The sequence below is a fragment of the Amphiura filiformis genome, chromosome 2, assembly GCF_039555335.1.
Source record: "Amphiura filiformis chromosome 2, Afil_fr2py, whole genome shotgun sequence".
NCBI lineage: Eukaryota > Metazoa > Echinodermata > Ophiuroidea > Amphilepidida > Amphiuridae > Amphiura > Amphiura filiformis.
This window is the reverse complement of record NC_092629.1, coordinates 20,711,292-20,724,770: the sequence shown is the minus strand read 5'-3', so window position 1 is coordinate 20,724,770 and position 13,479 is coordinate 20,711,292.

Below are 13,479 nucleotides of genomic sequence, written 5' to 3'. Positions count from 1 at the left end.
CCCCGAACTCCTTGCAGATATCCAGAAAAGGTAATTCTAAGATTTGACCCTGGATGACCTTTGTCTCGACACCTACAAAATTTTCCTTGGTCTTCACATTGTCACTCAGTTTGCAATACAACGTTTACACATTTTGACCTTTAGGAACTGTGACCTTTTGACCTGACCCTAATACTGAGGTTTGTTGTCACCGAGTTGAGCCCCGCGCCCTTACAGATGTCCAGACTATGCAATTCGTAGATTTGACCCAAGATGACCTTTGACTTGACCCTTGTGCCCCTGTGCAAAATGTGCCCTTGGTCATGAGGTTTGTTATCACCAAGATTAAACCCCGCGTCCTTTAGAGATGTACAGATAATATAATTCTAAGATTTGACCCAAGATAACCGTTGTCCGACCTCTGCAAAATGTTCAAAATGTTTTTCTGATCAAAAGGTTTGTTGTTACCGAATTTGGGCCCTGTACGCTTTGTATATGTCCTGGTCATGCCATTCTAAGATTTGACCACAGATGACCTTTGAACTGACCCCTGCAAGGTGTCCCATAACGATCCCCTGTTCATGAGGTGTGTTTTCACTGAATATGAGCCCCTCTTACAGATGTCCAGATAACTCAATTATAAGATTTGACCCAGATAAACCCGACTCCTGCAAAATTTTTCAAAACGTTGCCCTGGTCATGAGGTTTGTTGTCATTGAGTTTGAGCCCCGTACCCCTTACAGATATTCAGAAAATTAAATTCTACGATTTTACCCCTTAATGACCTTTGACCAGACCTCTGCAAAATGTTCCAAAATGTTCTCCTGGTCATGACGTTTCTTGTTACCGAGTTTGAGCCCCGTGCCCCTTCCAGATGTCCAAAAATACATTTCTAAGATTTAGACCTCTTAATGACCTTTGACCCCAAATCGATGACAACCCCAAAGGCACATGGTAATAACAATGCATGTTTGCAAATGGCGTCACCCTGTTATGTTGTTTGAAGTATTTTGAAGTTTATTGCCAGAAAGAAGGGGAAAAAAGTCAATAGAATCTGGGTACACAGCTAATAGCTATTTATTTGGGGCTCCCGGTCTTGAGGTTTGTTGTAATCCTAACAGATATCGAGATAATTTAATCTTAAGATTTCATCCCAGATGACCTTCGACCTGCAAAATGTTGCAAAATGTTCCCCTGGTCATATTAGTGGGTGATCTCGTGGGGTTGGACCGTACCACTTTGGGGGAGCAAAGCTGCACTTTTACCTTAGGTAGTTGACATCATGGGCTACACAAAAAAGACTGATAGCAATTGAACCGGAGCAGCTTTTGGCAGGAAAAGGTCATCGAACTTTACACGCTGCAAAATAGGTCAAGGTCAATAGGCCTCAATGCTACTTGACCTATTTTGTTGTGTTACCTAGGTAACGAAACATCCTAGATGGTGCAATCCTATCCTTATTTGAATTGTTTTATCAAAACAAACAATTTGACGGCTCTTTTGGTAAAATCGGAGCACTTTGTTTTTGACCCCCATAGAGCCAACATCGTGACCTTTGACCTTTCGGCTATAACTCAAGAACGATACGTCCTAGATATGTCAGATTATTCATTTTCTGAATCCTTATGACTAGAGGAACGCATAACAACCACAAGTGTTTTTAACATGAAACGTTTTACCTTGCTGAATGGCTTAGGCCATGAAGGTAGTAGAGAAGGAGTGAGCTCGCGTTAAGCTCATTACGTGAATCCTATTGTATACACAATAGAGACAGATATACCTTTGATCTAATGATCATCGCCGATAATTTCTGGAATGACTCCGTCTCATGGGGGGTTCATATTTAGTAACAAGTAAATCACGTATGCGCAAAACATGTATTATGGATGCGCATACATTTACTTAGCTGTTGAACTTGAAAATTCATATTTCATTTAATATATGATGTTTTTTACGATTAATATGTTGAAACATGTTGTTCCAGAATGTTTCTAAACAGTTTATTATGGAATAGTGCAGTTCACACACATTTTAAGGACGGGTAAAATTGTTTTAACCACTGTTTTAAAAATACGAAGATCTTATTAAAATAAATTGCGCATTGATGAGTTGAATTATACTCCCATCAAACGAGATGTATCTCAGTGTTGCCCGGTACTGCCCGGGTTGGTCCGATTTTATTTGTTTACCCAAAACTTTAACAATTGTTCCTCCCCCGAGGTTTCAAAATAAACCGCATCCTGAGCCCTCTTTTAAACTAGCCAATAAAAGAGATGTAACGCATAATGTGCATCATTTTCATCAAGTTAGAATGACTTATGCTGTTTCATTATATTTATAGCGCACACAAGTGTGCGACCATGCATGTATACAACACAAACGATTATAAGTGATAATCGTGTTACATACTCAAAACGTTGATCTGGAAACCTCAAAGGGCGGCAATTATGATTGTACAATAGAATGTGTGCGAGCTTTCTCCTTCTCTACTACCTCCATGCTTAGGCTAAAGCCAAGAATTTTCCGCGTTGCGGAAATTCCGCGAAAATCGCGGAATTCGGAGGTAAAGCGGAAAACGCATTTCTGAGAAAAAAATAAAAAATATAAGCAAAAATGACCTAGAAAAATGAAAAAAAAATGAAATGGGTCTTCAAAATTCATCAAAATAAAGTAAAATCCGTCACAGATTTACCGTACAACGCCTGTCCTACCTCCCATTGCAGCCATGAAACCCAATCACCCATCCCAACTTTGCAAATCGCAATGATCGTCACAAGATTCTTGTGAAAGTTTATTATGTCCGAAATGTGCTAAAATTACAAAGCGGAGAAAAGCGGAATTTAGCATTTGTAAAGCAGAAAATTCTTGGCTTTAGCTTAGGCCTTTAAGCCTAATAGTGTAACACAAACATGATAACAAATGAGACTTTTGGTATCGATATTTATTACTTCGGAATAGTATAGTTTGTGTATACTGCTCAATGGAAATGAAGACAAGTTCTGTACGTTGCATGTTTCACACACTATAATAGTAATTATTATTATAAGTCTTAGAAAGGTATTAATAATTTTAAACATGTCCTTTTTAAGGGTCTACTAGTCTTCACATAATATCAAAATGTCCGAGAAGGCCTATGCGTGCGGCGCTGACATATCTTTTCACATCCGTGCCCCCTCCATTTTCAGAACGGATCGACATTACATGACAGTAGGCCTGACATAATCTTAATAAATAAATAAACAACAAACCTCTATGCTACTTGAAACGAATTCATTCATTTCTAGTTTTATTTAATGTACAAGGTGACTACTTGCTCACAAATTGAAGTGATGGATTATGTATCATGTTTAACATTAATAATAAAATAAAATGTTACACACTTGAAACAGATTCATCAGGATCGTTCATACATGTAGTTCATAAGATTGATAAAGGTTCTTGTTCAGATCCAATAAAATGATACTATCCCAGCAAACACAAAAACGTTTTAAAAACATTTTAAATAAGTTATATTTTGGCTTTTGGTTTAGTTAAAAACGTTTTAATAACATTAAAATGTCGGGTTATATAAAGGCCATGATAACATTTTAAAACGTTTTGTATGAAAACACACTACAACAATATTCTTAAATGTTTTCAAAAAAATGTTATTGTAAACTATTTTTGCAATCATTTTTGCCAAATATTGTGTCAATACTTAAATAACTTTATGTTAAAATATTTGAACACAGTAAACACAGAAATGTTCTTAAAATGTTTTTTTCAAAACCTTTTAATAACATCTAAATGTCGAGTTATATAAAGGTCATGAAAACGTTTTTAAAACGTTATTGAAAATATTTTGGGCAAACATTTTTCGCAAAATATTTTTTCAACCCCAAAATAACATTCTGTTTCGAATGTTTTGTATCAAGTTTTCAAGAATGTTTTTGGAATGTTATTAAAACGTTTTTATAACCTTTATATAACCCGACATTTAAACGTTTTCTGTAAAACATTTTGTTTGCTGAGCAGTAGATTATCAAAAATGTTTTTAAGGTTATGAAAACGTTTTATACTCTTAATATACCCTTTATATAACCCGACATTTAAACGTTTTCTGACAACCTTTTATAACTTTTTGCGAATTATGTCGAAAACGTTTTGTGTTTGCTGGGATACTCACTCAGAAATATTTCAATTCCTATCAGGAATCTTGTTCACTCTGGTGAATCTACATGATCTACACAAACAAGCGACCAGTTTCCCCGATGTACGTTTTGGGGCAATTCTGGCACGGGATCTCATAAATAACTTCAGCCGATTGCAAATGGTCACGCTTGTCTTTTGGATGGACAAACATGTTGCGTATCGTGCGGTGGGGTTTCATGCTAGTGGAGAATCCGTGTTTCTTAAAAATTCTTGTTTGAGACTAGGCTAACAGAACATAAATCAGAAAGTTAAAAAGTGAGCGCAAAGAGCTTCATCAGGTCACAAAGAAAAGCATCAGCTTCAGAAATCCACAAATCGGCTATTGCAGAACATGTTGCACACCAATATCATGTGATTGGGTGGGATGAGGCTCAGGTCATTGATCAAGAATCAGACAAAACAACACGCTGGCTAAAGGAAGCAATCTGGATTAGAAGTAGAGGAAAAGACACCATGAACAAGGACGAGGGGGCTTACAGACTGGACAAAATTTATGACCAAGTCATAAATTCTCGACAACAAGAAAGTTTGGTGACGTCATCAAAACCAGACAGAAGTGTTGCCGGTTCTAAAAACACCTAGAAACACCAGTACCAGAGTGAACAAGATTCCTGATAGGAATTGAAATATTTCTGAGTGAGTAGTATCATTTTATTGGATCTGAACAAGAACCTTTATCAATCTTAATATGCTACACAGTTTGCACTTTTTATTATAATAGGTCAGTGTTTTGTTTTAATATTTTATATCTAAATTATAGCTATTTTATGCCTGCAATAGGATACACCAGGCATTTTCAATTATATAGGCCTACCCTCTGCGCTGTCCGTAAAAGAGAGAACCATGTGATGCCTCCTCGATAGATGTAACGAACGAAATAAACGGACAGCGCGAACTCCGCGAAGGGTATTCCGTAGGCCCAATCCTCAGTCCTTGCGGAAATTTCCAAACAACATGCCACTTTGAATGCAACTCTCAGCCTGACAAAAATTGCTTGTCCCTCTCGGCCTGCTAAAAAATTGCTTGTCTCGCACTCCCCCACCCTTTTGGCCTGCCAAAATCTTTTGCGTCACATTATGTCAAATTTGTGGGAACCCAATTTGCAAATTCCATCGTAGCGAGCATATTGATCATGTGAAAAACGGAAAGAACGTTTTCATACTCTGACGGATAAGGCCCCTTTTTAGAGCGTTTTATTAATAGGTGGCCCGTAATGCGCAAAAATAGCTGGGTAAAATATGCTTGCTCTTCTTTTGGCTCCCCCAGCTTCATAATTATAATTGCACCGGTATTATAAGTGCAAACTCAAGAAATGAAATTTAGAAAATACCATTTCAGCTTAATCACTGTTAGGCCTATAAATACAATGATGCAACGTGGGTGTTGTTAAAAAAACCCTGGGGAAATCACAGGGTTTTTTAGTAGGCCTAAAATAAAACTGAGCTTTCGTGGATTTCATTTGGTTTTTAAAAAAATAATCATTTTCATCAATAAACTCAGAAACATGAAAAAGATAACAAATCTAGGCCCTGCTACCTGCTGTTTATTCACAATTTCCTACGCAAATGCCTATTATAGCCTTTAAAATTAATTGGAACATCATACCCATGTACAAAGTTCCGTGTAATATGCATAATAGTATACACCACAGTTAGTACTATGCGGCTACGAAACCAGGTCTAAGTTTAAACCCAGGTTTAAACCCAAGTCTAACTAGTCCGAGCTTTCGGAATCGTAAAATAACTTAAACCTAGGTTTAGGCTTAAGGGATCCAAAATGAGCGTTTATTGCGTTTCGACAGTATTTTTTATGGGACATGAGAGCACCTCAGACCTATCGAATTGCATTCTGAATACGAAGCATGTCTTTCTGATATCAAATAATTTTCATTTTTTTAAATCACAATATAATACAAATTTTATGACAAATTATAAAAATTTGATATTTTTCAAATTTTTGATATAATACAGTCCTCGAAGTAAATTATATAAATCTAATGATATATTCTTAAAGTGTATGTAGCAGGAGGAAAAGCCGACGGTCAATTGAAAATTTTGACCTTTCATATTGAAGATATGGATTTTTTCCCAAAAAGACCTAATTGTTTTTGGTGTTTTGGGAAAAAATCTATATCTTCAATACGAAAGGTCAATATTTTCAATTGATCATCGGCTTTTCATCCCACCTACATACACTTTAAGTATAAATCATCAGATTTATAAAGTTTACTTCAAGTACTCTTAAATATCAAAAATATCAATTTTTAATGATTTGCCATAAAATGTGTATTAAATTGCGAATTTCAAAAAATCAAAATTATTTGATATCAGAATGACATTCTTCATATTCAGAATGCAATTCGATATGTCTGATGTGCTCTAATGTCCCAAAATAAATACTGTCCAAACGTTCATACCCCAGCCCTTAAGCCGGGACTAGTTAGACCCAGGTTTAAGTTAGCACCGGTTTAAGTTAAACCACCTTTCGGAATTCCAACCTTATAGTACTAGTAATATGCAATTTTGAAGTCATTTCTAGACACTTTGAGGGTGCTGCTTTCAATTGGAACAGTTCGTATCCGAGTCATATAAATATTTCTTCAACTCTAATATCATCAATAGATAGAAACTTCACCAACGCTGCTATCAGCAGTACATAACAACCTCACACGGTTGTTTGATGGGATCATTTATTAGTTTATCAAACAAAACATCATGTACAACCAAATTTTAGGATTAAACAACTAGATGTGGTATCATGCTAATAATACATATGCTTTTGAGTCATTCTCAACTTCGATTTCCCCTCTCTTACAAAATTATTCACTTTTATAGCATTTTTATAGCCTTTTCGGATATAAAATGTGTCTATTAATGACAAAATTGATGGCGCTATTTAACTACTGGAAATTACTCTTTAAAGCCTTTACAAATAATTCCTTTTATTGTTTGAAGAAATATGCTTATAAAATTTCCTTGTTGCTTGTTTCACCTATTCCAGCTGTTTTAATGGCAGTATTAATCACCTACCCCTTGCAAATAAAGAATTATGATTTAGGATAAATAGCGCCATCTATAGTTTGCATTTAGTTAATAATGGAGCCAATTCTATATACATCAAACAACCCAGCAAGCACAAAAACGTTTTTAAAACGTTTTAAATAAGTTATATTTTGGGTTTTGGTTTAGGTAAAAACGTTTTAATAACATTAAAATGTCGGGTATATGGTCATGAAATAGTTTTAAAACGTTTTGTATGAAAACACACTACAACAATATTTTTAAAATGTTTTCGAAATGTCATTGTAAACTATTTTTGCAAACATTTTTGGCCAAATATTTTGCCAACACTTAAATAACATTATGTTAAAATATTTGCACCCAGCAAACACAGAAATGTTCTTAAAATGTTTTTTACAAAACGTTTTAATAACATTTAAATGTCGGGTTATATAAAGGTCGTGAAAACATCTTAAAAACGTTATTGTAAATATTTTGGGCAAACATTTTTTGCAAAATATTTTTTTTTGTTTTGATTTGTAACAAGTTTTCAAAAATGTTTTTGGAATGTTATTAAAGCGTTTTTATACCCTTTATATGACCCTACATTTAAATGTTTTCTATAAAACATTTCATGTGCAGTAAATTACCAACAAATGTTATTTAATGTTATGAAAACGTTTTATACCATTAATGTACCCGTTATATAACCCGCATTTTTAAAAACGTTTTCTGACAACCTTTTGCGAATGATGTCGAAAACGTTTTTTGTTTGCTGGGCCCAGCAAACACAAAAACGTTTTAAAAACGTTATAAATAAGTTATATTTTGGCTTTTGGTTAAGGTAAAAACGTTTTAACAACATTAAAATGTCGGGTTATATAAAGGTCATGAAAACGTTTTAAAACGTTTTATATGAAAACACACTGCAACAATATTTTTTTAATGTTTTTAAAAATGTTATTGTAAACTATTTTCGCTAACGTTTTTTGCCAAATATTTTGTCAACACTTAAATAACAGTATGTTAAAATATTTGCACTCAGCAAACACAGAAATGTTCTTAAAATGTTTTATTCAAAACGTTTTAATAACATTTAAATGTCGGGTTATATAAAGGTCATGAAAACGTTTTTAAAAAGTTATTGGCAAATATTTTGGGCAAACATTTTTCGCAAAATATTTTTTCAACCCCAAAATAACATTCTGTTTAGAATGTTTTGTATCAAGTTTTCAAAAATGTTTTTGCAATATTATTAAAACGTTTTTATACCCTTTATATAACCCGACATTTAAACGTTTTCTGTAAAACATTTTGTGTTTGTTGGGCAGTAGATTATCAAAAATGTTTTTAAATGTTATGAAAACGTTTTATACCCTTAATATACCCTTTATATAATCCGACATTTAAACATTTTCTGACATCCTTGTATAACCTTTTGCGAATGATGTCGAAAACGTTTTGTGTTTGCTGGGAAGGTATATAATAATAATATTTGAGTATTTGTTAGCAATTATAAGGACGTAAGCAGGACTTTAAACACATAGCATATCTAAACTTCACTATGTTTGCTTGTAACGCTCTTCTTGAGCATAGTTAAGGTATAGGTATATATATGTGTGATTTCCATAAAAAAAATTCTTATTTGTTTTTATACAAAATGTTTGTTTTCACTGATTTTTTATTTTTATTTTTTTTCATTTCGAAGAAAACAAATAGGTAAAACGTAAAACATTGCTGTTTCATTCCAGGGCCTATAATTATCGTCAATATGTGTATTAGCCCGCCGATCGTTGTTGAGCGGATCTTCGCGCAGCTGGGCCATATTTAGAAAAGACTCACAATAAAAGACGAATAGCGAGCGATATACACACATTTTATACAGGGTGTCCCAAAAAAAAGAGGCCCCTCATTGCGCCCTCTTTTTCTCCTATTTCTGATAAGTTGCTTAAATATATTTTGGTATGTAAAGAAACCTTTAATCGTTAGCTTTAATAAACCAAAACAATTATTTCAATCGGCTCACAACTTTTGAAGATATGCCCTTTTGAATAAAAGTACCCGTTTTTCACTCTGTCCACGGATAGCAAACAGAGTGGTTGGGATGGCTTGTGCTGTGGAGTGGCCTGCACGATCACCAGACCTCACACCACTTGATTTTTTTTTCTTTTGTGGCAAAATCCAAGATCTTCGCAAACGTATTACTGAATGCATTCGCAAGTATCCGGCGCACAAGAATGGTACGCAACGTAATTGATGCAAGGAGGACCAGGGCTGAAACCTGTATTCGCCAAGGAAGCAACCAGGTAGAGGGCAGAGCAGCACAGTAAACTCACTTTAGAAGAACCAAAGACAAACCAAACATACTTTTAGGGCTACCTTTTATCCTAAAAAGAAAAATGACTTATGTTGTAAATAAAAAGAAACCAAAAACAACAAAGAAAGAAAATAAGACACATACTAAAACCAAAAGGCATAAATAACCAAGAAAAAATAAGTAATTGCAAGTAAAGCAAAAGAAGTCCCATTCGGCATCCATTTTACCCACAAATTAATGACACTATTAACAAAATCCATTGCCCATAAACCCACCGGTAAAGCCCATTCCATAAATAAAGTTATTTTATTAATTAAGTTATCATTGAGGAATGTTTGATATTCATGCATGGTATGTGTACTCCTTTTCCATCCTTGAAGTAGCCAAACCTTCTTCGTGGACAGAGTGAAAAACGGGTACATTTCTTTAAAAGAGCATATCTTCAAAGGTTATGAGCCGATTGAAATAATTGTTTTGGTTTATTAAAGCTAACGACTCAAGGTTTCTATACATATCAAATTATATTTGATCAACTTGTCAGAAATAGGAGAAAAAGAAGGCGCAATGAGGGGCCTCTTTTCTATGGAACACCCTGTACGTCACTAGTTCAATGATACACATGCACGAAACGTGTCAACTATCACTGGATCGGTGAACTCGGAATAAAACCGGAGATCTCCGGATTTATTATGAAAACTGAAATTTCATTGTAATTACGGGCGTCGCTGTGTATGGATGGCGGATACCTTCTAAACACGCCTAAGATAATACGCCTAACCGTAGACGTCAAAGATTGCATCTTAGACGTGTAAGGTTAGGCGTTTTATCTTAGGCGTATTTAGAAGGTTTCCGCCATCCATATAGACTACCCCGTAGTCCACTTGCCCATTGTGCGTACTCTGGATATTGTATTTAAGCTTAAAACTCTGATTTAATTAATGTGTGCACAATTGATAGATTTTCACATCTGATCAGTCACCCTACCCCCTCTGTTTGTTAGCTTCCCAAGTGGACTACTGACATTGCCTTGCGGTTAAGATTTTTAACACGGGACTCTATGGAGAGTTAGGCCAATTTCTGGCCTAACTAAAATTGTCCATGATGTAATGCATCTTTAAATGGATCTGCCTTGTGATTGGTCGCCCATACCTCGCTATGGTTTAAATCGTCTGGGCCCGCGCCATTACCATTAACTACACCGTAAACAACTGTCTGTGGTATTTGCGGCCCTTTTGTGTTGACGCGAAAGTTAATCTCTTTATCAAACATCTAGCGCGTCCATGCTTAGTACTTGTGGTTAATGGACTGATAAACAAGTATGCTTGACAGTGTGTTTTTAGAGAGCAAAGTCCAGGGGGTAAAGTTCTGCTTACAATTCAAAGTTCATAGTCGAAATTTCGGAGATTCCAAAATCAGAATTGTTCAGTATTTAAGTGAGCCGTTATAATTATGCAAGATAATGTTGCATTCAATCACTTTTATTGTCACTAATCGTCTGATATTTTTAACTCTTTATGACCATTTTACTATTGAATACTTTAATTTTAATAAACATCAGTATAATTTTGAGTTCAACGAAATGGATTCATCATGACTAATAATAACATATTTTTAATAAAATTCGACTATGGCATAGTCTACCATCCATAGCAAATACCTTCTAAATACGCCTAACTTTAGACATCTTAGTAAGATGCAATCTTAGACGTCTAAGAATTTCGCGGTAGACTTACATCAACGAATCACAGTGCCAGAAATCCCAAACAGGCAATCATCTCAAGCGTGTTCAATTATTGACCAATGAAATCGTAGACGCGTAAGATTTTACACGCCTAAGATTACTTACACGTCTAAGATTGATAATTGTAGTGATGGACGGTATCACCAATGTGACAGCTCGCAAAAACACCTCGAAGACTACTAGCAGCTCGTACTACAGATACCGCGTGCAGTGATTGCCCTAGTGATTGATCATAAAGTACGGCGGGATAATCAGTTCAGTTCAGTTATAAGTAACGAAGAAAACCACCTGAAAAATAATAATCATATTCACTATTATTGTCCGGCATAATTATGGCAAATCATAATGGGGTTGGATTCAGTCCCTTCATTTAGAGACACTACAAGTAGGGTAGCTGCAGGTAATATGGGACAGCAGGTAATATGGGACACCTGTTTTCATTTTAACAAAAAGTAGCTTAGAGAAGGTAAACACTTTAAGTTGATTTGTTAAGTGTTTAGAGACATCAATTGTGCTTCTAGAAATGCAGTTTTGGAGTCTGTGTATCAAACTCTTGGAAATCAATGCCAAAAGAGTGAAATTGCCCAAAACATTATGTCGTTTTTTTGGCCTGATATAAAATCAATGACGTCACATTTTATGATTGTGTATCCAAAAACTCTGGTACTGAGGGGCATTTGTCATTTTTATGATCTTTAGGTGATGGGTTAAGCTTATCAGCAGGTAAAATTCCACTGACAAGTGGCACTTTCCTTTATAAATGATTATTTTCTCTGATTTTCAACTGAATGGGTGCAGGTAATATGGGACACATAGGAAATTGTGTGCATTATATTGTCAATGCGAAAAGCAAAACTATTTAGAAAATTGAATTTTCTTGTAGAAATTTGCATTTAACATTCAAAATCATGTAACAAAAATGTTTTTAAAACAAAAGAGTGATTTTCTGAACTTTTTGATTTTCACCATAGAGATAACACAGTGTCCCATATTACCTGTACATGCAGGTAATATGGGACACTTGAAGATGACGTCATTTTGACGTCATAGCGTACTCCATGTATGTACATGATCCACCAGTGGAGCTTCTGCGACCCCTACGCAGAACTTCCGATAGTGGATTAACTGCGCACGGTGGACGCAATGAATCCACTGACGGATTTTCTGCGCACGTGCACTGAAACAATCCTCCGTATAGCTCCGCTGGAGCATTTCTGCGCACGGTCGCAGGGAATCCACTGACGGATTTTTTTAGCACGTGCGCAGAAACTTCCTCCGTATATAGCTCCGGTGGAGTATTTCTGCGCACGGTCGCAGGGAATCCACTGACGGATTTTCGGCGCACGTGCGCAGAAGCTCCCCTCCGTATATAGCTCCGGTGGAGTATTTCTGCGCACGGTCGCAGGGAATCCACTGACGGATTTTCGGCGCACGTGCGCAGAAACTCCCCTCCGTATATAGCTCCGGTGGAGCATTTCTGCGCACGGTCGCAGGGAATCCACTGACGGATTTTCGGCGCACGTGCGCAGAAACTTCCTCCGTATATAGCTCCGGTGGAGTATTTCTGCGCACGGTCGCAGGGAATCCACTGACGGATTTTCGGCGCACGTGCGCAGAAGCTCCCATCCGTATATAGCTCCGGTGGAGTATTTCTGCGCACGGTCGCAGAGAATCCACTGACGGATTTTCGGCGCACGTGCGCTGAAAATCCCCTCCGTATATAGCTCCGGTGGAGTATTTCTGCGCACGGTCGCAGGGAATCCACTGACGGATTTTCGGCGCACGTTTTTCTTGAATTGTTATGATTTAATCCACCAGTGGAGCTTCTGCGACCCCTACGCAGAACTTCCGATAGTGGATTAACTGCGCACGGTGGACGCAATGAATCCACTGACGGATTTTCTGCGCACGTGCACTGAAACAATCCTCCGTATAGCTCCGCTGGAGCATTTCTGCGCACGGTCGCAGGGAATCCACTGACGGATTTTCGGCGCACGTGCGCAGAAACTTCCCTCCGTATATAGCTCCGGTGGAGTATTTCTGCGCACGGTCGCAGGAATCCACTGACTGACGGATTTTCGGCGCACGTGCGCAGAAGCTCCCCGCCGTATATAGCTCCGGTGGAGTATTTCTGCGCACGGTCGCAGGGAATCCACTGACGGATTTTCGGCGCACGTGCGCAGAAACTCCCCTCCGTATATAGCTCCGCTGGAGCATTTCTGCGCACGGTCGCAGGGAATCCACTGACGGAT